The following is a 21518-nucleotide window of genomic DNA, read 5'->3' as shown; positions in this document are numbered from 1 at the left end:
TTTCTTTGAGCTCGGGGTCTGTGGAGGACTTTGTCCGTGTGTCCATAGACACACCACGGCAAATAATCTACCTATGGGTGCGGGGTTCAATGCATCTCTCAATTCAAGTGTATTCTTTATTTGAGTGTGACTAACTTATATAGGAACGCTATGATGCAGCCAATGCTGGTTTGTGAGTTTCAGTGGGTACCCGAAAAAGAATTAGAGAGATTAGGTGGAAAAATATTGGGTCTGGTGGCCGATTCTGATATGGGGTATGTGGTAGAGGCAGACCTCATATACCCTGTTAGTTTGCATGAAATGACAAGCAACTTGCCGTTATGTCCAGACAGCAAGTTCCACTAGGAAGCACTATCCCTAACATGATGAACACTGTTGGATGCAAGTACAGATATGCAATTCCTTATCATAATCTCCAGAAGTGTCCCAGCTAGGGGATGGAACTAGGTAGAATCATCCGAGCTTTCTCCTTCAGTCCGTCACCCTGGTTGAAGGAGTACAGATGGCAGGGGCAAATAGTGATTTTGAAGAAAATTTTTATAAATTGATAAACAATTCCATTTTTGGTAAAATCATGCAGACTATAAGAAATGAACACGATATTTTTATTAGGACCGAATTAGGTGGGAGTTGGAGCCTAAGAAACAGGATCTCCAGATGAAATTTTAAGCAGGTCACTATTGTGGAGCTTGTGGGTCTAAGATCCAAAATGTATGCATATCGTTGGACTGGATGCGGAGATGTGTCTTGGCCAGCTCGTTCCCCAGACTTGACCCCTATGAATTTTTTCTTGTGGGAATTCGCAAAAAAGACATTGCTCATAAAGTCGTTCCAGCTACATCTGAAGATATGCAAGAGAAAATTGTCAGAGCACGTGCTTCAATAAGTGCTGATGTGATAGGGAACACCACTCAATCCATGATAAGAAGACTGCAGCACTGCTTTGATACCAATGGTCATCACTTCGAACACCTTGTGTAAATGGACGTTCATGCCACCTTTGTGACCTTCGTTGACCTTCAAAGACCTTACTGTGACATTTCATTGGATTCGTCTCTATAGCCGCTATCAGAAAATAATCACCAAACCACAGCATCCCATTGAAAGAAACAAAGTTGACCTTCATATCTCTGAAGCGAGCCCACCTAGCAACAAAACACCAATACCACATTATGTCCCCCATTGTCCCATGCAACTTTTGTCCCACAAACGTTTCAGCTACTATCATACTTTCAGAGTTATTCTAGGCGGCAATAGCTAGTGACTCACTCTGCATAGAGGAATGACTGCAAGTTCCATCTATACCAACCATCATTCAGTTTTCTTGTTTCATCAATAACGACAAACCCATACTGTGATTGATTCCAGCAATCTGCACATATCTTTACAAAATCATTGAACGACTTGTCAGCTCCTATATGAGCCTGGAAAATGTGTTTTAAATTCAGATTGTCCTGTTTGAATGCTATAATTAGGTTTGCATTTTAAATTAAGAATGTACTGTTTAAATGCTATAATTAGGTTTGTATTATCCCACACCGGTTATTTTGGGATTCTGGAATATATCTGACTCAGATAAAATACGTCAACAGCCATATGGGGAACGAAACACAAAATCGCCTAATTTAATTTTCCTCAGCAATATTGTCAAATGTGAACACTGTGTTTGGCTTTACTTTTTCCAGTGGAGAGATATCACTGCTTTTTCTGAATGTTGTGTATGTCACACCATCTACATCCTGCAGTATCTTCTGTAATCGTTGGTATTTGGACTGAAATAGTGTTCTTGACAATACACATACATGCTCAAAGTGGACTCCATCTGGATGTGTTAGCAGCGACATGTGAACACTTCTTTCTTGCCACAGCTAGATGGACCTACAATTATTGCACATATGTTGTCAGGAAGGAGTACACCATTCTTCTTCTTCTTGCACATCGTCACAGCTCCATTCGCTCACAACAAACTTTTGATGCTTCACCCACTCTGCCATGATACCTACTACTTCCAGTACTGGCGTTCAATGTGTTTTTATCGAAAATAATGAACACTATGCCCTTCCATGATACCAGCTATGTGGGGTACTGGCATGCTACAGGCTTTTACGAACGATTTAGTTAATTTTCTGCTTTTGCATGTTTGCACTGAAAATACTGGGGCAATAGCTTTAGTACTTGCAATATACATATGATAAGAGGTAAGAAATAAAAATCAAGTACGTTTTTAAATCAGTAATCACACTCAGGATGAACTATATCAACTGGTTATTTCTTTATCTTAACGCCAGTACAGAATATAGGAAATAAAACCTTCTTCTAAGCACAGAACTGAAGATGTATTTCTCTCAAACTTATTGGCAGTACATTAGTTTTCGCTGTCACCATAATGACCCACTGTTCGAAGTCGTCTACATGCACACTGTTCACGTTTAGATACTCTGCAATGTCTCTATCTACAACTTTAATACAAGGCAGACACCTGTTCAGTCTTTCCAGAACAATGGGTAGCACCATCTGTAGATCTAAAAAGTTTTTAACGGTTGAGTGCTGTACATAAATGGATGTGTCACCTGATTTCACTTGAAGTGCAGAGTCATTGTATACTGTTGTAATGGACAGCGTTAAAGCATCATAGTAAATGTCTAGCGGAGGATGGCTCAGGTGGTACTCGGCGGTCAACTGCTGCTTGATGTACGCTTTTGCACTACACGGTTCATCCCATCCAACTCTGTAAACTGAACTTTATCACTTTTAGTTCCATTCTCAATCTCTGTCACAATACGCCACTATCTGTCTGTGGTTGCTTCTATACCAATATGTAAACGTTCCGACCACTAGCGATTAAATTATATACTGAAGAGAAGAGTAATGAGTAAATGATTAATTGGTATCTCCTCATCCACTACAGCCTCACTTTGTCCACTGGAATATTCTGCGATGATGCAGTGACGATCTGTGTGATGCTGATTAGAACCCCCGATACATTTCAGCGGATCAGGGGCTGGCTGGGTGTCATCAACCGACAACAACAGCTGATTGTCCTGTCCCATCAAGATGACCAGGTGTGCTACAGTATCCCAGAATGTAGCAGCTGCTGCAGGTCCTGATGGGATGGGACACGTCACTTTTGCAGACCCCGACAGGCTGAAGGACATCTCATCTGCTGATGAGCAAAGATGAAAAACGGTTACAAGTGATGATATAAGAACAAAAACTCATCTTCCTCCCATAGCAGTAAACCCAGACATTAAGCAGGGAGTACTTACTCTTCTGTGGCTTCTCAATATTCTGTTCCTGCTGTGGCTGGATGGCGCTGGATGATCTGGACTGGCGCTTCATTCTGAGTGAGTGAGTGAGTGACTGACTGACTGACTGCAACTGAGGCTTCAGAGCTGCTTATATATCGCTGTTGTGATCGGATGCGGTGTTCCTATTAGCTACGGCCAATTTCAAGCACCTCTGGTGGTATAATTGTGTTAGGAGAGTGCAATTGGGCTTTCGTTCCAGGAGGACCAGGGTTCGAGTCTCAGCAATGGCACCACCATTTTTAATTTCCAGTCAGTTTCTGTAGGTGGGGGTGGGGATGTTACGTCGGCACAGCGCTGGGATAAATAAATTCCCCCCAAAATTCGATATTTTCGCCCAAATTCGGAATTCCCGCCAAAATTCGAAATTCTCACCCAAAGGGTAAGTTGTGGGAGGGGGAGGGTGGGGAGGGGGGATAGGGTGGTACCCACGTGCAGGCTGAGAAAAACACACGACCTATATGGGGGTGGGGGTGGGGGTGGGTGTATGGGGCGATTAATTTATCAATTTAATTAATTTCGATATCAATTTGATATCAAAATTGCACCGAGAACCCCATTAAAATGGTTCAAATGGCTCTGAGCACCATGGGACTCAACTGCTGAGGTCATTAGTCCCCTAGAACTTAGAACTAGTTAAACCTAACTAGCCTAAGGACATCACAAACATCCATGCCCGAGGCAGGATTCGAACCTGCGACCGTAGCGGTCTTGCGGTTCCAGACTGCAGCGCCTTTAACCGCACGGCCACTTCGGCCGGCTGAGAACCCAATTACCCTACTACTATCCGTGTATAGTAGTATATATGAAAGTGTTGTGATGTAATAGCAGATGGTTAAGAAGAAGAAACTGGAGGTTTTTATGCATGACTGCGCTCCACACGAACGGAGTTTGAAGAATTTTACGTAAATCAACTGCGCTGCCATTTCTATTGTTCTAGAGTCTGTGATTAGCACCCAGAAAGTATTGGTGAAAGAGAACATGAACACATCCATTCCTAAGGCTACACGGTTCTGCACTTAAAGCATACTGTAATGTTAGATCGTTGCGGTTTGCGATCTATTAGCCATGTGTAATGCCACGCTGTTAATACTCCAGTGTAAGAAATAAATCTCGAGTGCATGACATACATTCTTCTTGCAGATCTCTCTATGATAAACTATGGTGACAAACTGTAAAATGAAAAAATTGCTTCCTTAATACATCGATTCACTGTGATAATGCACAATATAGCTTTGAAGAGGTGTATAGCTTCCACTGTTCACATCCGATTACGGTTCAGAAATTATACTACGCTCGCATCAGTCCTATAAAATGTTCGTTAGTAACGGAAAGTGCTCTAACAAGGAGATACACAAACGCATATCAGCGGCGTTTGACATGTGAAATTACACGTCATGGAGTCACTAACTCGGTTAACAGGACTTCTGTCACGCTGGTGTATACATGGGGACTGCAGTACCTCACAAATACCTGTCACTAACTTAGAATCACCGTAGTTATGAAACTGAAGACTCGATTTTATGCTCAAGATAAGCAAGGAAATGGAGTACGTCACATAAACCTTCGTTCGTGTAGAGGAAAGTGCCGAAACAGGATGGACATGTTTCATCATCACCATCACACGTGGGGTGGAAGTCCTCTGATGACCGAGAGGTTTGCTGTTGATCGCAAGTAGACAGTGCTCTTAGTACACACAGAACACGCAGTTGTATACGAGTCGAACGCAGGTTATGCCACACACTTGTTGCACCCCGACAGAACAACGGAAAAAATTGTTAAATGACCTGCAGCAAAATCTTCCTCTCCCACCAGAGTGCATCATCAGTCTACCATTAAATAATACCTTTTTACAGCTCCATCTCAACTCGATCACTCTGTCCAATTTCTGTCATCCTTCAACGCAGATGCAAAAAAGTTTAGAGGCAGATAGTTCCCTTTTGTCCTGGAAAACATCAAAGGCAGAAGTCGACTCGCGTGTATCACTATTACCTTAACAGATACACAGTAGAATGCTGCCTTACACAATGTTTCTTAGCTGACACCTCAAGGTTATGACTGGCGGAGAATACAATGAACCACATTGCAAATGCAGTTTGTTGCGTTTTAAAATATCTAATCAGTCTTGCACAGGGTCAAACACGCGATCCATTCTGTAGTTGCATGCTGCAGTCACCCCAGCTGGTAATACACTCCTGGAAATTGAAATAAGAACACCGTGAATTCATTGTCCCAGGAAGGGGAAACTTTATTGACACATTCCTGGGGTCAAATACATCACATGATCACACTGACAGAACCACAGGCACATAGACACAGGCAACAGAGCATGCACAATGTCGGCACTAGTACAGTGTATATCCACCTTTCGCAGCAATGCAGGCTGCTATTCTCCCATGGAGACGATCGTAGAGATGCTGGATGTAGTCCTGTGGAACGGCTTGCCATGCCATTTACACCTGGCGCCTCAGTTGGACCAGCGTTCGTGCTGGACGTGCAGACCGCGTGAGACGACGCTTCATCCAGTCCCAAACATGCTCAATGGGGGACAGATCCGGAGATCTTGCTGGCCAGGGTAGTTGACTTACACCTTCTAGAGCACGTTGGGTGGCACGGGATACATGCGGACGTGCATTGTCTTGTTGGAACAGCAAGTTCCCTTGCCGGTCTAGGAATGGTAGAACGATAGGTTCGATGACGGTTTGGATGTACCGTGCACTATTCAGTGTCCCCTCGACGATCACCAGTGGTGTACGGCCAGTGTAGGAGATCGCTCCCCACACCATGATGCCGGGTGTTGGCCCTGTGTGCCTCGGTCGTATGCAGTCCTGATTGTGGCGCTCACCTGCACGGCGCCAAACACGCATACGACCATCATTGGCACCAAGGCAGAAGCGACTCTCATCGCTGAAGACGACACGTCTCCATTCGTCCCTCCATTCACGCCTGTCGCGACACCACTGGAGGCTTGCTGCACGATGTTGGGGCGTGAGCGGAAGACGGCCTAACGGTGTGCGAGACCGTGGCCCAGCTTATTGGAGACGGTTGCGAATGGTCCTCGCCGATACCCCAGGAGCAACAGTGTCCCTAATTTGCTGGGAAGTGGCGGTGCGGTCCCCTATGGCACTGCGTAGGATCCTACGGTCTTGGCGTGCATCCGTGCGTCGCTGCGGTCCGGTCCCAGGTCGACGGGCACGTGCACCTTCCGCCGACCACTGGCGACAACATCGATGTACTGTGGAGACCTCACGCCCCACGTGTTGAGCAATTCGGCGGTACGTCCACCCGGCCTCCCGCATGCCCACTATACGCCCTAGCTCAAAGTCCGTCAACTGCACATACGGTTCACGTCCACGCTGTCGCGGCATGCTACCAGTGTTAAAGACTGCGATGGAGCTCCGTATGCCACGGCAAACTGGCTGACACTGACGGCGGCGGTGCACAAATGCTGCGCAGCTAGCGCCATTCGACGGCCAACACCGCGGTTCCTGGTGTGTCCGCTGTGCCGTGCGTGTGATCATTGCTTGTACAGCCCTCTCGCAGTGTCCGGAGCAAGTATGGTGGGTCTGACACACCAGTGTCAATGTGTTCTTTTTTCCATTTCCAGGATTGTACAACGCCCCTTAGCTAAGGACACATAGCGTCCCGCCGTCTGCCGGCTGCCAAACACGAGAGTTGTCCTGCACTAAGCAGAAGACGTGCATTTACTCCCGCATTTCGGTGTATTTTTCTGTCAAATTTTTTGTAATTTTATGTCACTTATGTCGACGCCATCATGACATCACATCGCGCCACGTTTTCTAATATTGCTTGCAAATGTGGTAGCACAGTCGTCAACACCTAGGGCAAACGCACTGGTACAGCATAGCACTGTCCTCGAACGCAGTTGCAGGGCATTTCCTCTGTTTTCTGTATGTCTGTGTATCACGGGTGGTTCAGGGAGCAAGGCAGAGTGACTATAGACCTGCTGCCGGCTTCACTTGGTCACGAAGAAGGAAGGCTAAGATGTTTCCCGAGAGACAAGAAGTGTGCCTAGGATTAGTGCTCGCCCAAGAGCGCGCCCTGACCGATGTCGCGCGGCCTAGCAAAAAATCACGTTGCTTTTGCTGAAATGAAGTTTTTCTGCGGTATCCGCAGGACTGCGTACCCGCCAACATCTTTCTTTGGACAGGGTGGTCATAATTAAACTTTCGCTACTTGAGCCAGCCCTTCCTATGTACACGCTTTTATCTCGGAAAGTATGCGTTTCTGGGCAGATTTTTATTGGATTTAGTTTGTTTCGATGGGCACTACCACCTCTCAAAGCATTCGAAACTTTTTCTTCAACATTTTGTGTATTATGGTAACCACTTTCAATTTACGTCTATTACCCCGTATAACAACGATTATTAAACTTACCTACTTTCCTGGGGCCACTACCTGCTGCATTCCACACGATATCCCATGCATATATTAGATCTGTCAAATTCAGGGAGATCAGCAATCTGATAAGGTCAGCCACAATCAGACATACATAAACAGTTGAAACAATGAAAGTGTTAATTTAGCTTCAGAGAAGGAAACAGTAATTGAAAAAGAATTACACAACAACTTTTCTTTTAATTTCAGTTCACAAGGTTCATTGATCAGTTCGCAAAGTATTAATCACTTCTTCGCTAACTTTATGTACCCCATGCCAGCACTGGAAGTTTCTTTAAGTGACAGTGCACCCTAGTGTCCCCTGCTATTAAAAACTCAGTAGGATGCCACCTGTACATTCCAACTCACTATGGCAATATTCATCCTTACGTCAGAATAGCTTTCTGCCGTAACGATTCAAAATTCATTCACTACCTTACCATTTTATTAGCCGGTTGGCAGCTCGGTGCCAAAGTCTCTCAATAGTACACAGCTGCGCCCTTGCCTTCTCCCGCTCCCTTGCCAGTTACATACAGGCTACACTGTACAGCAACGGTAATTTAAGTATCCCTGGCCCAAGTTTACCGACACGCAACCTTTTCTTTTACCTCCATCTGTGAATTATCATTTCTACTCACTCAATTGAGTTAACCGTCTCGATTGTTCACATCAGAATTATTAATGTCTCTGGCTTAGGATTGGTGTTCATGTCTCGCTTCTCATGCCTCTGGGGGTTGGCGACACCTGTACTGGGCTACGCCCTCGGCAGTCGCGTTGTTTAGTCCCTCTCGACTGCGGTTCTTGCCAGTGCTGGGACAGCAACGTAGTACCGCTTAAGTGCTGTCCTGGCTACCTGTTACCGCTCGTGGACGACCTGGACAAACGATGCCACATAATGGGGGCTGGAACATCAGGAAGCACCCTAGCGCAGATTATTTGTATTTTCTGAGTGAAACTCGCTAAGAAAAAGCTAACAGCAGTAAATACCAACTCTGTGCTGTGTGTCGTTTCCAATTCTTGTGGATTGTTCCATTGAAAATACCAGAAAGAACCATTACGTCGCCCCCCTTGTGATAAAATCTAGAATGACATTACATCTGATATCTGAAGTTATTAATTTCATAAAGATGACAGAGGAAGTCGCTGGGCGTTTGTGCGTGATAGCTGACATTTAAGAATGCCAGGACAGGGAAAGATTCTGGTAGATAGGAATAGCAGTGCTAAAAATATAATAGATTCAGCCATGTTCGCTACTTTCCGTTGAAAACGGGAGTTTCTTATCTAAATACGAAGACCGGTCAGGTCGGCAAAATAAAAGAGGACTCAGGGTACGAATCTAATTATTTCTTAGGAAGTTGAGACCACCTATTATACCACCTGGAAAAAGACGAGTACACATTGCCTCCAGACTTTGGTAAGTACCAACCTGCAGTTTTGTGACTTTCCAGGTCGGGGCCGCATTCAACGGACCTTGCGGTTTACGATGTCTTGAATGAGTTCAGTTGAGTCTGTTATTACGTAACAATAATGTTAGAGAACAAAATTTAATGTAATAATATATCATTAATAGGTATGCGTGATGCGGTCTCTGAATTCATCGTTAGTGATCCATATCTTTAATAAATATAAAAAAACACCATTCATGAAACACTTTGAGTTTTGCTGCGACTTTGGCACGAATTGGCCAACGGCCTTGCCGCGGTGGTAACACTGTTTCCTGTCAGATCACCGAAGTTAAGCGCTATCGGGCTTCGCTAACACTTGGATGGGTGACAGTCCGGTCTGCCGAGCGCTGCTGGAGAACGGGATGCAGTCAGCCCTTACGATGTAGACTGAGGAGCTGCTTGACTGTGAAGTTCCGGAACCTGAACAGAAAATCGGAATAGAGATCAACATAAACATCATGTTCGCCCTTTTTACTGCTCATGAAAACCACACATTGCAAGTTGTACCACCACACAACGAGCCCATTAGAGGTGGTGGGCCAGACTGCTGTGCTCACTGGTACCTCTAATACCCTACATTGATGCATGCCTGTATTCGTTATGGCATACTCTCCACAAGTTCATCAAGGCACTGTTCGTCCAGATTGTCCTACTCCTCAACGGCGCTTAGGTGTAGATCCCTCAGATGGTACCTCTAATACCCAACATTGATGCATGCCTGTATTCGTTATGGCATACTCTCCACAAGTTCATCAAGGCACTGTTCGTCCAGATTGTCCTACTCCTCAACGGCGATTAGATGTAGATCCCTCAGATGGTACCTCTAATACCCAACATTGATGCATGCCTGTATTCGTTATGGCATAATCTCCACAAGTTCATCAAGGCACTGTTCATCCAGATTATCCTACTCCTCAACGGCGATTAGGTGTAGATCCCTCAGTGTGGTTGGAGGTCCACGTCGTACATAAAAAGCCTTTTTAATCTATCCCAGGCATGTTTGATACTGTCCATGCCTGGAGAACATGCTGGCCACTATACTCGAGCGATGTCGTTATCCTGAAGTAAGTCATTCACAAGATGTGCACGATGGGGGCGTGAATTGTCGTCCATCAAGACGAATGCCTCATCAATATGCTGCCGACATGGTTGCACTATCAGTCGGAGGATGGTATTCACGTATCGTACAGCCGTTACGGCGTCTTCCGTGACCACCAGCGGCGTACGTCGGCCCCACATAATGAAACCGTAAAACAGCAGAGATTCTCCAGCATGTTGCACTCGCTGGACAGTGTGGTAAGGCGTCCAGCCTGACCGGGTTGCCTCCAAACACGTCTCCAACGATTTTCTGGTTGAAGGCATATGCGACACTCACCGGTGAAGAGAACGTGATGCCAATCCTGAGCGGTCCATTCGGTATGTTGTTGGGCCCATCTGTACCGCGCTGCGTGGTGACGTGGTTGCAAAGATGGCCGGGTTTAGTGACATCTCTGAACAGTCAGAGGGACTGTGTCTGTGATACAATATCCACAGTCAACGTCTATCTTCAGGAGTTCTGGGAACTGGGGGGATGCAAAACTTTTTTGTAATGTTTGTATAAGCTTAGAGAACTTGAAACACACAGCGTCATCCAATACTTTATTATCCCATTTTATTACATACCGTACTGACTCTTCCGGACCTTACTCTTAAACTACAGCCTACTGTCAGTCAACGATGTACAAATCAGTGTTTGGTTTTTGAATCTTATTCTCACCAAGACATAATCCAGCTGGTATCTGACGCCTGGCCTTGACCAAGCATACATCGTCCTCTTGTGATGTGCTATTACTAAGCTGAAACTTATTGCACATCTCAAGGAATCTTTCTTCTCTCTCATTCCTATTACCAAGCTCGTACTCTGCCATATTTTACATGCCCTGCTACGGCGTTCCAGTTCCCCTTGAGTATTAGATTGTCAAGTCCGTTTACATACTGAGTTGCCCATCAAGTGCCCTCACACTTTCTATCTCATCACCTTCACCAGGGTGGTTCAGTTTCACCATCTATGGGTTTTATGCAGCCTGCATCGCTTTCAAACACCACGTACAAGACTTTCATGTCCTCTCGCTAGCCATGCGCGAACTATTAGTCCTGCAGGAAAAATGAAGAAGACCTTTTTGTGGGAAATTTAATGTAGTTAAATTTTGTATTGGGGTACGTTTTCTCTGGGGGCCACGATTTTCGACCTATTCAAGAATATGCATTTGAAGATCACCTTTGTACATTTCTCTTGAATTATTCGAAAACTACGGCCTCTAGCGTAAACGTATCCCAGTACAAAATTCAAGTACAATAACTTTCCTACAAAAAGATCCTGTTCTTTTTTCTGTACGTCTAACGGTTCGTGCATTGCGAGTGAGAGATAATGAAAATCTTGCATCTTATATTTGAAGGTGTTGTGGCTTGCATAAAACCCACAGGGTTTCACCCTGAGTGTACCAGGAATATTGTTGCTAGGAGTGGTTTGCTCCTGACGAGCGCTAAAATGCCCACAGCACCTCATTCTTGGCCATACCTTCCTATTTATTTTTATTGGTCATTGAGTGTATCCAACCAAGTAAATAAATGAGAATTACGTACCGCTGATGTAGATAACAAATTTGAACTCAATTATTCAAAATGACAGTCACAATTGCATTATTTATTTTGTCGCCAACCGGTTTCAACCCGTGCGCAGGTAGGCTGACGACTCCAGCGAGCGACCAAATGGTGTAAATTGCCCTGAAGATGACCCCATCGCAGGTTGAAACCGGTTGGCAATATACTAAATAATGCGATTGTGACTGTCATTTTGAATAATTGATTATAAGTAAACCAATCTCTGTTATCTCCATGCATATATGTTGTCTAAAAATTTGAACTGGTGAAACAAACACTAATATTATACTATACAACGAAAACAAAAACCACTTGAAATATTATACTGATATTACACGAAGTTATTTTGTTAATGTAGAATACATTGAAAGCCTCTATGAGGGTGAAGATTTGTCTGATGTGATAGAAGAAGAAACAGGAGTCGATTTAGAATCGGAATTTAAAAGAGCTTTGGAGGACTTACGGTCAAATAAGGCAGAAGGGATAGATAACATTCCATCAGAGTTTCTAAAATCATTGGGGGAAGTGGCAACAAAACGACTATTCACGTTGGTGTGTAGAATATATGAGTCTGGCGATATACCATCTGACTTTCGGAAAAGCATTATCCACACAATTCCGAAGACGGCAAGAGCTGACAAGTGCGAGAATTATCGCACAATCAGCTTAACAGCTCATGCATCGAAGCTGCTTACAAGAATAATATACAGAAGAATGGAAAAAAAATTGACAATGCGCTAGGTGACGATCAGTTTGGCTTTAGGAAAAGTAAAGGGACGAGAGAGGCAATTCTGACGTTACGGCTAATAATTGAAGCAAGACTAAAGAAAAATCAAGACGCTTTCATAGGATTTGTCGACCTGGAAAAAGCAATCGACAGTACAAAATGGTGCAAGCTGTTCGAGATTCTGAAAAAAGTAGGGGTGAGCTATAGGGAGAGACGGGTCATATACAATATGTACAACAACCAAGAGGGAATAATAAGAGTGGACGATCAAGAACGAAGTGCTCGTATTAACAAGGGTGTAAGACAAGGCTGTAGCCTTTCGCCTCTACTCTTCAATCTGTACATCGAGGAAGCAATGATGGAAATAAAAGAAAGGTTCAGGAGTGGAATTAAAATACAAGGTGAAAGGATATCAATGATACGATTCGCTGATGACATTGCTATCCTGAGAGAAAGTGAAGAAGAATTAAATGATCTGCTGAACGGAATGAACAGTCTAATGAGTACACAGTATGGTTTGAGAGTAAATCGGAGAAAGACGAAGGTAATGAGAAGTAGTAGAAATGAGAACAGCGAGAAACTTAACATCAGGATTGATGGTCACGAAGTCAATGAAGTTAAGGAATTCTGTCTGCTACCTAGGCAGCAAAATAACCAATGACGGACGGAGCAAGGAGGACATCAAAAGCAGACTCGCTATGGCAAAAAAGGCATTTCTGGCCAAGAGAAATCTACTAATATCAAATACCGGCCTTAATTTGAGGAAGAAATTTCTGAGGATGTACGTCTGGAGTACAGCATTGTATGGTAGTGAAACAACGACTGTGGGAAAACCGGAACAGAAGAGGATCGAAGCATTTGAGATGTGGTGCTATAGACGAATGTTGAAAATTAGGTGGACTGATAAGGTAAGGAATGAGGAGGTTCTATCCAGAATCGGAGAGGAAAGGAATATGTGGAAAACACTGATAAGGAGAAGGGAAAGGATGATAGGACATCTGCTAAGACATGAGGGAATGACTTCGATGGTACTAGAGGGAGCTGTAGAGGGCAATAACTGTAGAGGAAGACAGAGATTGGAATACGTCAAGCAAATAATTGAGGACGTAGGTTGCAAGTGCTACTCTGAGATGAAGAGGTTAGCACAGGAAAGGAATTCGTGGCTGGCCGCATCAAATCAGTCAGTAGACTGAGGAAAAAAAAAAAAAAAAAAGAATGCTGATCAAATATCTCCCTTTCGCTTCTATTAGAAAAGAGTATAGTTTTCTATACAATGCAGCGTCTTTGGTTACTTACATCGTGTGCGCAAATTATGGAAATTGACACTTCTTACTCGCAATATTCCTTGGCAACTACGATGTGGTGAGGCCTTGTCGGTCGATGCACCCAAAAAATTGGTGATTTGTGCCTTTCACTTCGTTGCAGCTACAAACTGCAGATGATGTTATGCTTATACGGTGTTCGTGTCCCGCAAAGCAGCAGAGCTTGAAGTTCAACCTCGCTGCGGGAACTGCAAATTCCCGTGTACACGTAAGTCCATGATACCAACGTCTGATTGGTAGCACTCGTGGCAGTTGCGCAAACTGTTTTCCTTTAGCTGTCTGAGAAGTTTCCCATTTTTTTGTCCCACTCATTCCGAATCCCCTTCCTATAAATTTGTACGTGTGTTTAGTCTGCTACCTGTGGAAAAATACTCCTATCGGAGCACAAAAACGGGGAATATTCTCCTGCTTAAAGGACTCTGACTGAAAAGTTGAGTACCAGCTGCCTCATTTTACTACCTCCTTGAGCATCTCCAAAAATTTTCCCGAAACATGTTCGCGCTCTTTTTAACGTGCGTCTCACGTCTGACTCCCACAAACTAACCTACCTTTAACTCGACCACATCCAATAGCCCATAGTTTGTCATTATCTCTCACTTCCTCGTTGTCATTATAAAGACTCTGTCTCTCATTATCACTGGCTTTCACCCACTTGCACTTTCTCCTTCTCTTTATTTTTCTATCCCTGGCACTGTCGCCTTCACTGTTATCGTAACACAGTTCTGACACTGTCAAGTTTGTTGCATTGCCACCGTGTCCTTCTGTTTCTCTCACGCTGATAGTGTCTCCTTCGCTCTTTCTCTGCTACAACAATTATGTGCTATCTTCCAGAATGTATTAGTTTTCCGTCTCTTTCTCACTGCCATTATCTCTTTGTCACACAGCACAAAAAATGAGCGAATATGTTCACATGTCAAAGATTTTGGAAATATTTTAAAGTCACTGAGGAAGGTAGATTGAGACAGCTTGGTACCCCACTTTTCTCAGTCTTTTAATAAACAGGAGCATATTCACCTCTTTTGTGCTCGAATAGGAGCATTTTTCTGCTGGTTCCTTTCTTTTCCATGCTACAGCAGGACATGTCACTCAAATGAAAAGAACATAACGTGTCAGTAAAATTTTGATAGTTTATGTACGTGAAATTTAAATAACGGAAAACTAATTTTACATATCACACCGGATTTTGTGCATTTTCAACTTCTCGCGGTGTAATGAATAGTCCATTAAATTTCGGGCATGCAGCCGCGCAAATAAAATTTCCTCCACTGATATTTTGGCCGCGTATCGTCCGGCCATCCTCAGAGTGAGTCAAAAGACTGACGACAAGATGCCAAGCGCGGCAGTACTGCGCATGCGGAGCACAGATGCCGGTCGGCGGCAGAGACATACGTTACACATGCGCCGCCTCTGACGAAGGCGTACAGACGTTCGATTCGCTTATCGGTGTATGATCGGCGGCGGTGACACTGTGACGACTTCTCTGCCGCTTAATTACCGCAAGAGCCAGATTCCACGCTTTATCCAAATTAAAACCATTATCTCTATTTATTAAATTATTAGGTAATCTAATCTCTATAGCTTCTCTGAAGACAGATTCCCAAAAAGAAGAGGTGGATGTTAAAATCTTCACATCTCTGTAATGCATGGAATGACCTGTATCAATACAATGTTCGGCCACAGATGACTTGTCTCGCTGTAATAAGCGTATGTATCTTCGATGCTCCACACACCTCTCATGAACGGTGCGTGTTGTTTGACCTATTGAAACATCCCCTTTGAACAAGTATACAAGACTGTGCTTAACCTGACACACAATATTTTGTTGGCGCAACGCAATCTGACTTTCAATAATCCCTACAAAAGAATGGGCCCTGACTAACAGTAAACTATAACTTTCACAAATCACTTACCTCACAAAAATCTTCGCTACTCAAGCTACTGCAATACAGCGAGCGCCACTACTGCCAGCTAAATAAAAGATTCAAACTATGGAAGGCACTAACTACTGATAGGGATAGTTATCAAATGAAAGATATTAATAGAGAACAAACAATGTATTTACCTTGATATCATCATATATAAGTATAGCAGTTCATGACAAATTTCAAAACTCCGCCATCTCTCTCCCCATATCCACCACTGCTGGCGGCTCACCTCCAACTGCCCAACGCTACGCGCTGTTCACATCCAGCTGCCGCTGCCCAACACTACAATGGCGAGTATTACAACAATGCAAAGCAGCCACAGACTGCACACAGCACAGCCAGTGATTTTCATACAGAGGTGGCGTTACCAATAAAAAAACCTAAACAGCCTACTTACATAGCCCCCATGCTCCCCACAAAAAATTTTACAAATTGGTTTGGGCAGTGCCCAATACAGATTTGAAAAAATTTTTCATAATTACAATAACAAAGATATCAAATGCACACACTTATTGGTACAACGTTGGTCAAAAGCTAACATTTTCTCACAGTCCATAAAGACAGTCCTCATCATTCGTCACAGTAGAATTGCAGTGTTTTTCTCAAAGTCTGAGCAGTAAAAGAAAATGCACACAGAAGTAGTGGATTTCCATGCAGTCTTGAAGAAGTAGTGTTGTCCTTCCAACGGATAGGCAGTGCTGACTCTCGACATGCAGACAAGTAATGGGTCACAACAGAGCAAACCCACAGCAGAGTCAGTCGAAGTTTTGAAGAAGATTGGTAGGTAGGCCATCGCAGAGCAGACCCACTGTAGACCTGGTAGAGAGTATGGTATAGGTGGGCCACCAGAGGTGCAGACCCACTGCAGTCCTTGTAGAGATGGCCAGCAGCCATTTGTTGCAACTGTGCAGGTGCACAATCACCATCGAAGAGTCTTGCGGACAATATAGCAAGTCCATAAACCACCACTTGTGCACTCACAAAGTTTTTGGGATTGTCCTTAGAACCAGCAATGCTGTTATCCAGTCCCTTGCTGAATTATTAACACACATGCAAACACTAACAGTCCCAACTTCTCACATACTGTGCATATATTATGGCCAACAGAAACGTGTGCAGTGAAATGATACTTAATTTGAAGAACTGGTAACAATTACAATTTGATAACATAAAAATACAATAACAAAGGTACAAAATACATCATTAAAGAACATAACAATATAGAAACATTTGTAGTACAGGCTCTACAAAAGAATCGACCTAACATATACATCAGTGTTACAGGAATTATGACATAAGTACATACATAAAAGATCACAATAACTTTTGAAACATCAACTTCACACATGAGCATTAAACAGAACAGAATTAATAACGTCTAACATCTTTACAAAGTAAATAACATATTATTAATGCCAATTATATTCGAGGATAGCAGTATTCCTCATCATAGTGAATGTAGCTTAATATTAAAAGAGAAAAAAGTTCTATGAAACAGTACACAGAGACAGGAAGAAAACAAATACACAAGGGTACACAAACATATAGTGGGATAACACAAAAGGGAAAGGACAGGGTTTGTTTTACTGCAGTATTTTGCATGGAGATCTCCCTTTGTTCATCATTATTCCCAAAAAGTCCTATCTAAGCCTGCTTTCTGTATTCTGTTCATATTTCTTTCAAAATAATTATTTCTGATTGTACAATACTCATTTGGGCCCAAATCTTTTTCATATAACTTCGCAATGCATTCTTTACCTATTCTTCATAGTCAGTTTCTTATATAGTCTACCCCCTCTTAAGCTAACTTAAATCTACTGAGCTCAGATGCTAAACTAAGGGACGAGGCAATGCAGCAGCACATAAAACAATTAATATAAACAGCAATGAAAAAAAATGGAAAATCGCAAAGCAAGCTACAGTAAATCTAAATTACCAAGCAATTCAACATTACAACTAACATGAGGCAATGCGCAGCCACCAAAAAAATAAATCTGGCTTAGCAGAGTAACACAAATTAAAGTTCAGTAGCACTATGCCTGGCAAACAGCAGTAACTTATACCTAAACATGACATAGCTCAAGCAGAAAAAATATTACAGTAAAAACAACAATGCAGATAAGGGAAATGTATATTAACATCTTAATGTCTATGTAATTAAAGTGGTGCACCACAGATTATTCTACAAAAGAAATTACCAAGTACTTGAAAAGAAAATTATAGATGCAGTTACTGTTATTAGTCCCTTCTTATTGTTCTCTCCATTCCAAGAGCTCCTTTTTCGAAGAATGTGGATCAGAAAATAATTATTTAATAAATCTGTTGACAGAAAGTGTTCACATTAGCAGATGCATTTAAGTTTATTTTATAAAACCACTGCTGCAACACAGCTGGAAACCAGATATTAAACAAAATTAGCAATCTCTTAACTACAAAGACAATAGATGTAAAATGTTTCTAATCATTTCATTAGGCATTTTAGTAAATATCATAAATTACGAGCTCCACAGTATGCTTTCAACAAGGGAATGTCAATAGCGAGGACAATGGCCTCCCCTCTCTTTTATTCTACCTGTGCTTCTGATGAGGCACTCACTAATGACTTGTTCTCCCGGCGTCTGACACAGCTGCGTGCCCACGACGCATTACGTGCAGGTGGTCACTTAACTTTCTTACGGAAATATTTACGACAGCATTTTCCGCTACTGTGACAGTCTCATATACAAAATTTCACGGGTCGAGAATTTGCGTTGCAAATGTGTAGAAACAAAACCCTATAAATATAACAGTGTCCAAAAAATTTTCGCCGGCATTGTGATATATTCATGCATTTACACACATTTCATAACTCTTAAAGTACAAATCTTGGTTTCCAACAACCTTTTTCACAAACCAGAGTCCCTAAACACTACTCATTGTTCCTTACCTTATTCGTCGACATTTCTTCAATATTTCATCATAACAGCTACGTGGCTTAATCAAATAACTCATATAGCATCAGCCTATTAATCATAAACATACCTTAGCAGCATAATACACATCGTCGTCGTAATAATAACATCATAACACCTCAGTCAAATCTCAAAATCGTCGTAGCTTCCTCCAATAATTTCAAAACCTAAAAAGAATTCTCTGCTCATTTAAATAGTGTCACCTACCTCAAACGTACTTTAAAAATCATGATCTCATACCAAATACATCATTCAAAGCTCTCATAGTATCACAATGGGTCCGAAAAAAAATATGAACAGTTCACACAGCACAGACAAAATGCAATTTCATAAGTGTGAAGTAATCCAACTCTGTAATTGCGTAAACATCTGTCACTGACGTAGTAAAAAGAATGTTTGTTTCTCTGTCAAATAATCAGATAGCTGTGTAATTCTGTGTTAGAGAAATATGGTACCGAAGTGTAAAGTTGTATAAGCAAATACCATATTAGCTAGGGCTCCTTGTGCTTGCCAAACACATGGTACACAAAGTAAGTGTGTACCCCCCTGAGGATTAATGTAATTATACCCTCAGGTGTTACAGATTACAGCAATGGAATGAAATGTATCACGGAAAACCTTTGTATAATTGTACTCCAAATATCTTTAAAAATAAATATTTTAAGTACAAAATCAATCACTCAAATACGTGTCCTGTAGCGCTAAATGTGCGTCTTGTTGCAACATAATCTCTGTGGAAGTGTCGTAGTTATCGTCCTCCAAAAGCTAAGTTCTGCAGAAGTCAATGTACTTACCTCATGATAAACAAAAGTGAAATGCTTTGTGTATAGATATCGTAGTTATTACGCTTATTGTTGTGATGAAGAAAGTACTGTACTGTAACGTATTGTTGTGCTACGGAAAACCCTGTCTCATTGTAGCTATACTACAAAAGTTACTACTAAAACCTGTTTTACTTTCCAGAAGAATTCAGAAAAACTGTGCAGATATAAAACAGATACACCGCAAAAGCAACATTGTAAATTGTCACTCATTAGTAGCGTCGTGATAAAACCGTGTAGCTGTCACATAAACTAACCACTGTGTCGTCTGGTATCTCACAGAAAGTACTTTAAACCCAGAATGTATTTTCAAGTAAACCAAAATGTTGCATTAAAATCTCATTAGCAGTACCAGTATGTGTCCTAAGTATGTAAGCCTGATAGTCGTTACGTAATCGTGCAACTAACAAGCAAGAATGTACAAATACAACACTGTGTCGTCTGTTGACTATAACAATGCATTCGTAATTTCTGTTTAAAAATGTTCCCTAGGTTCTAGACTGGATATTTAACTTCAAACATTGTTGCATGTTAACAGTTTCTTAAGTCTGACAAAGCATACTAGAAATGTGAAGTGAAAAGTTTTATGGCAAAGACAAAGTTAAAAAGTAGATTATCTTTCAATAAACGGTTTTACATGTGAAATGTGGTGTAAACCTTTACTCTTCCTAGTACGCAGAGTTTCAACTTCAACGCAATTATCATGTGGTATACGTCGGATTCTATAAGGTCCATTGTAAACTAGAAAGAATTTGTGACTCAAGTGTTTCTTCTTATGTGACAATGAATGAGCTTTAATGAGAACTTTCTGACTAATATACAATTTCTTTGCATTTGCTTTACCGTGTAGTTTTCTCCTTTTGTCTGCTGCAGATTTTATATTTTTAAGAGCCAAATCAATTATGTCTTTGTGTCGAAGTTTATGTGTATTCAGGAAAGGTACAAGCTCTCTGATTCTGTTCGGTGGTTCTTCATTCTTTAGTACAAGAGTAAAGCAGTGGAATCATGAGGCATTTCATTCAGCACATTTTGAAATAAGTGTAAATATCTGTCCCAATGCTGATGCTTTCTGTGACAATAAAGTCTGCAAAGCTTATTGATTTCTTTCATAATCCGTTCAGACGGGTTACAATGTGGTGAGTACAATGAAATAAAAACAGGTTTGATTTTATGGTTGCGAAGCATGCGTGACCAAACAGCAGATCTGAATTGCGGTCCGTTATCTGAAATGACTTTACTAACGTGTCCAACTTCACGTAAGAAATTTTTAACAAAGGCGTTGGATACAGACCGTCCAGTGGCTTTACGTAACGGTGTGAAAGAAACAAATTTTGAAGTAAGTTCAACAGCGACTAGAACGTACGAAAATCCATTAGATGTTCTGACAAGCGGTCCCAAGAGATCAACAGCAGCAAATTCTTTTAATTTAGAAGGAATGATAGGAAACAGCGGAGCACGATGGGAGATAGTAGATGGTTTCGCCTTTTGACAAAGTTTACAAATAGACAAGACTCTTCGAATTCTCTTTTCCATATTGTTAAAATAACAAGTCGTTCGAAGAATATGATAACATTTTCGTGGGCCAAAATGTGCATAGCTGAAATGAATGTACCAAATGAGCTTATTAACAAAATCGTCAGGAATGCAAAGTACCCATAGCTTGTCATCAACAGTGCAGCGTTTGAACAGTATGTTGTTTCTAACCAGATAATAATGCCGAATCTGAGTGTGTGTCTTTTCATGCCATTTGCTCTTGATGTCGTTCCAAATCGGATCTTTATCTTGTTCATGAGCAATGTCCTTTAAAGATGTGGTTATGAAGTTTTCAAAGGCGACTTTCTGAATGTATGAATACTGAAATTTTTCTCGAGGTTGCCTTCTGTGGTACTTTTCTCAAGCCCAGCCGGTGCGCGTGACAGTGCGTCCGCAACAATGTTCTCCTTACCAGGAATGTAGACTATTGTGAAGCGGAATTCTTGCAGAA

Source organism: Schistocerca serialis, chromosome 9 (assembly GCF_023864345.2).
Source record: "Schistocerca serialis cubense isolate TAMUIC-IGC-003099 chromosome 9, iqSchSeri2.2, whole genome shotgun sequence".
In the NCBI taxonomy this organism is placed as follows: Eukaryota; Metazoa; Arthropoda; class Insecta; order Orthoptera; family Acrididae; genus Schistocerca; species Schistocerca serialis.
This window is presented reverse-complemented; position numbering follows the sequence as displayed.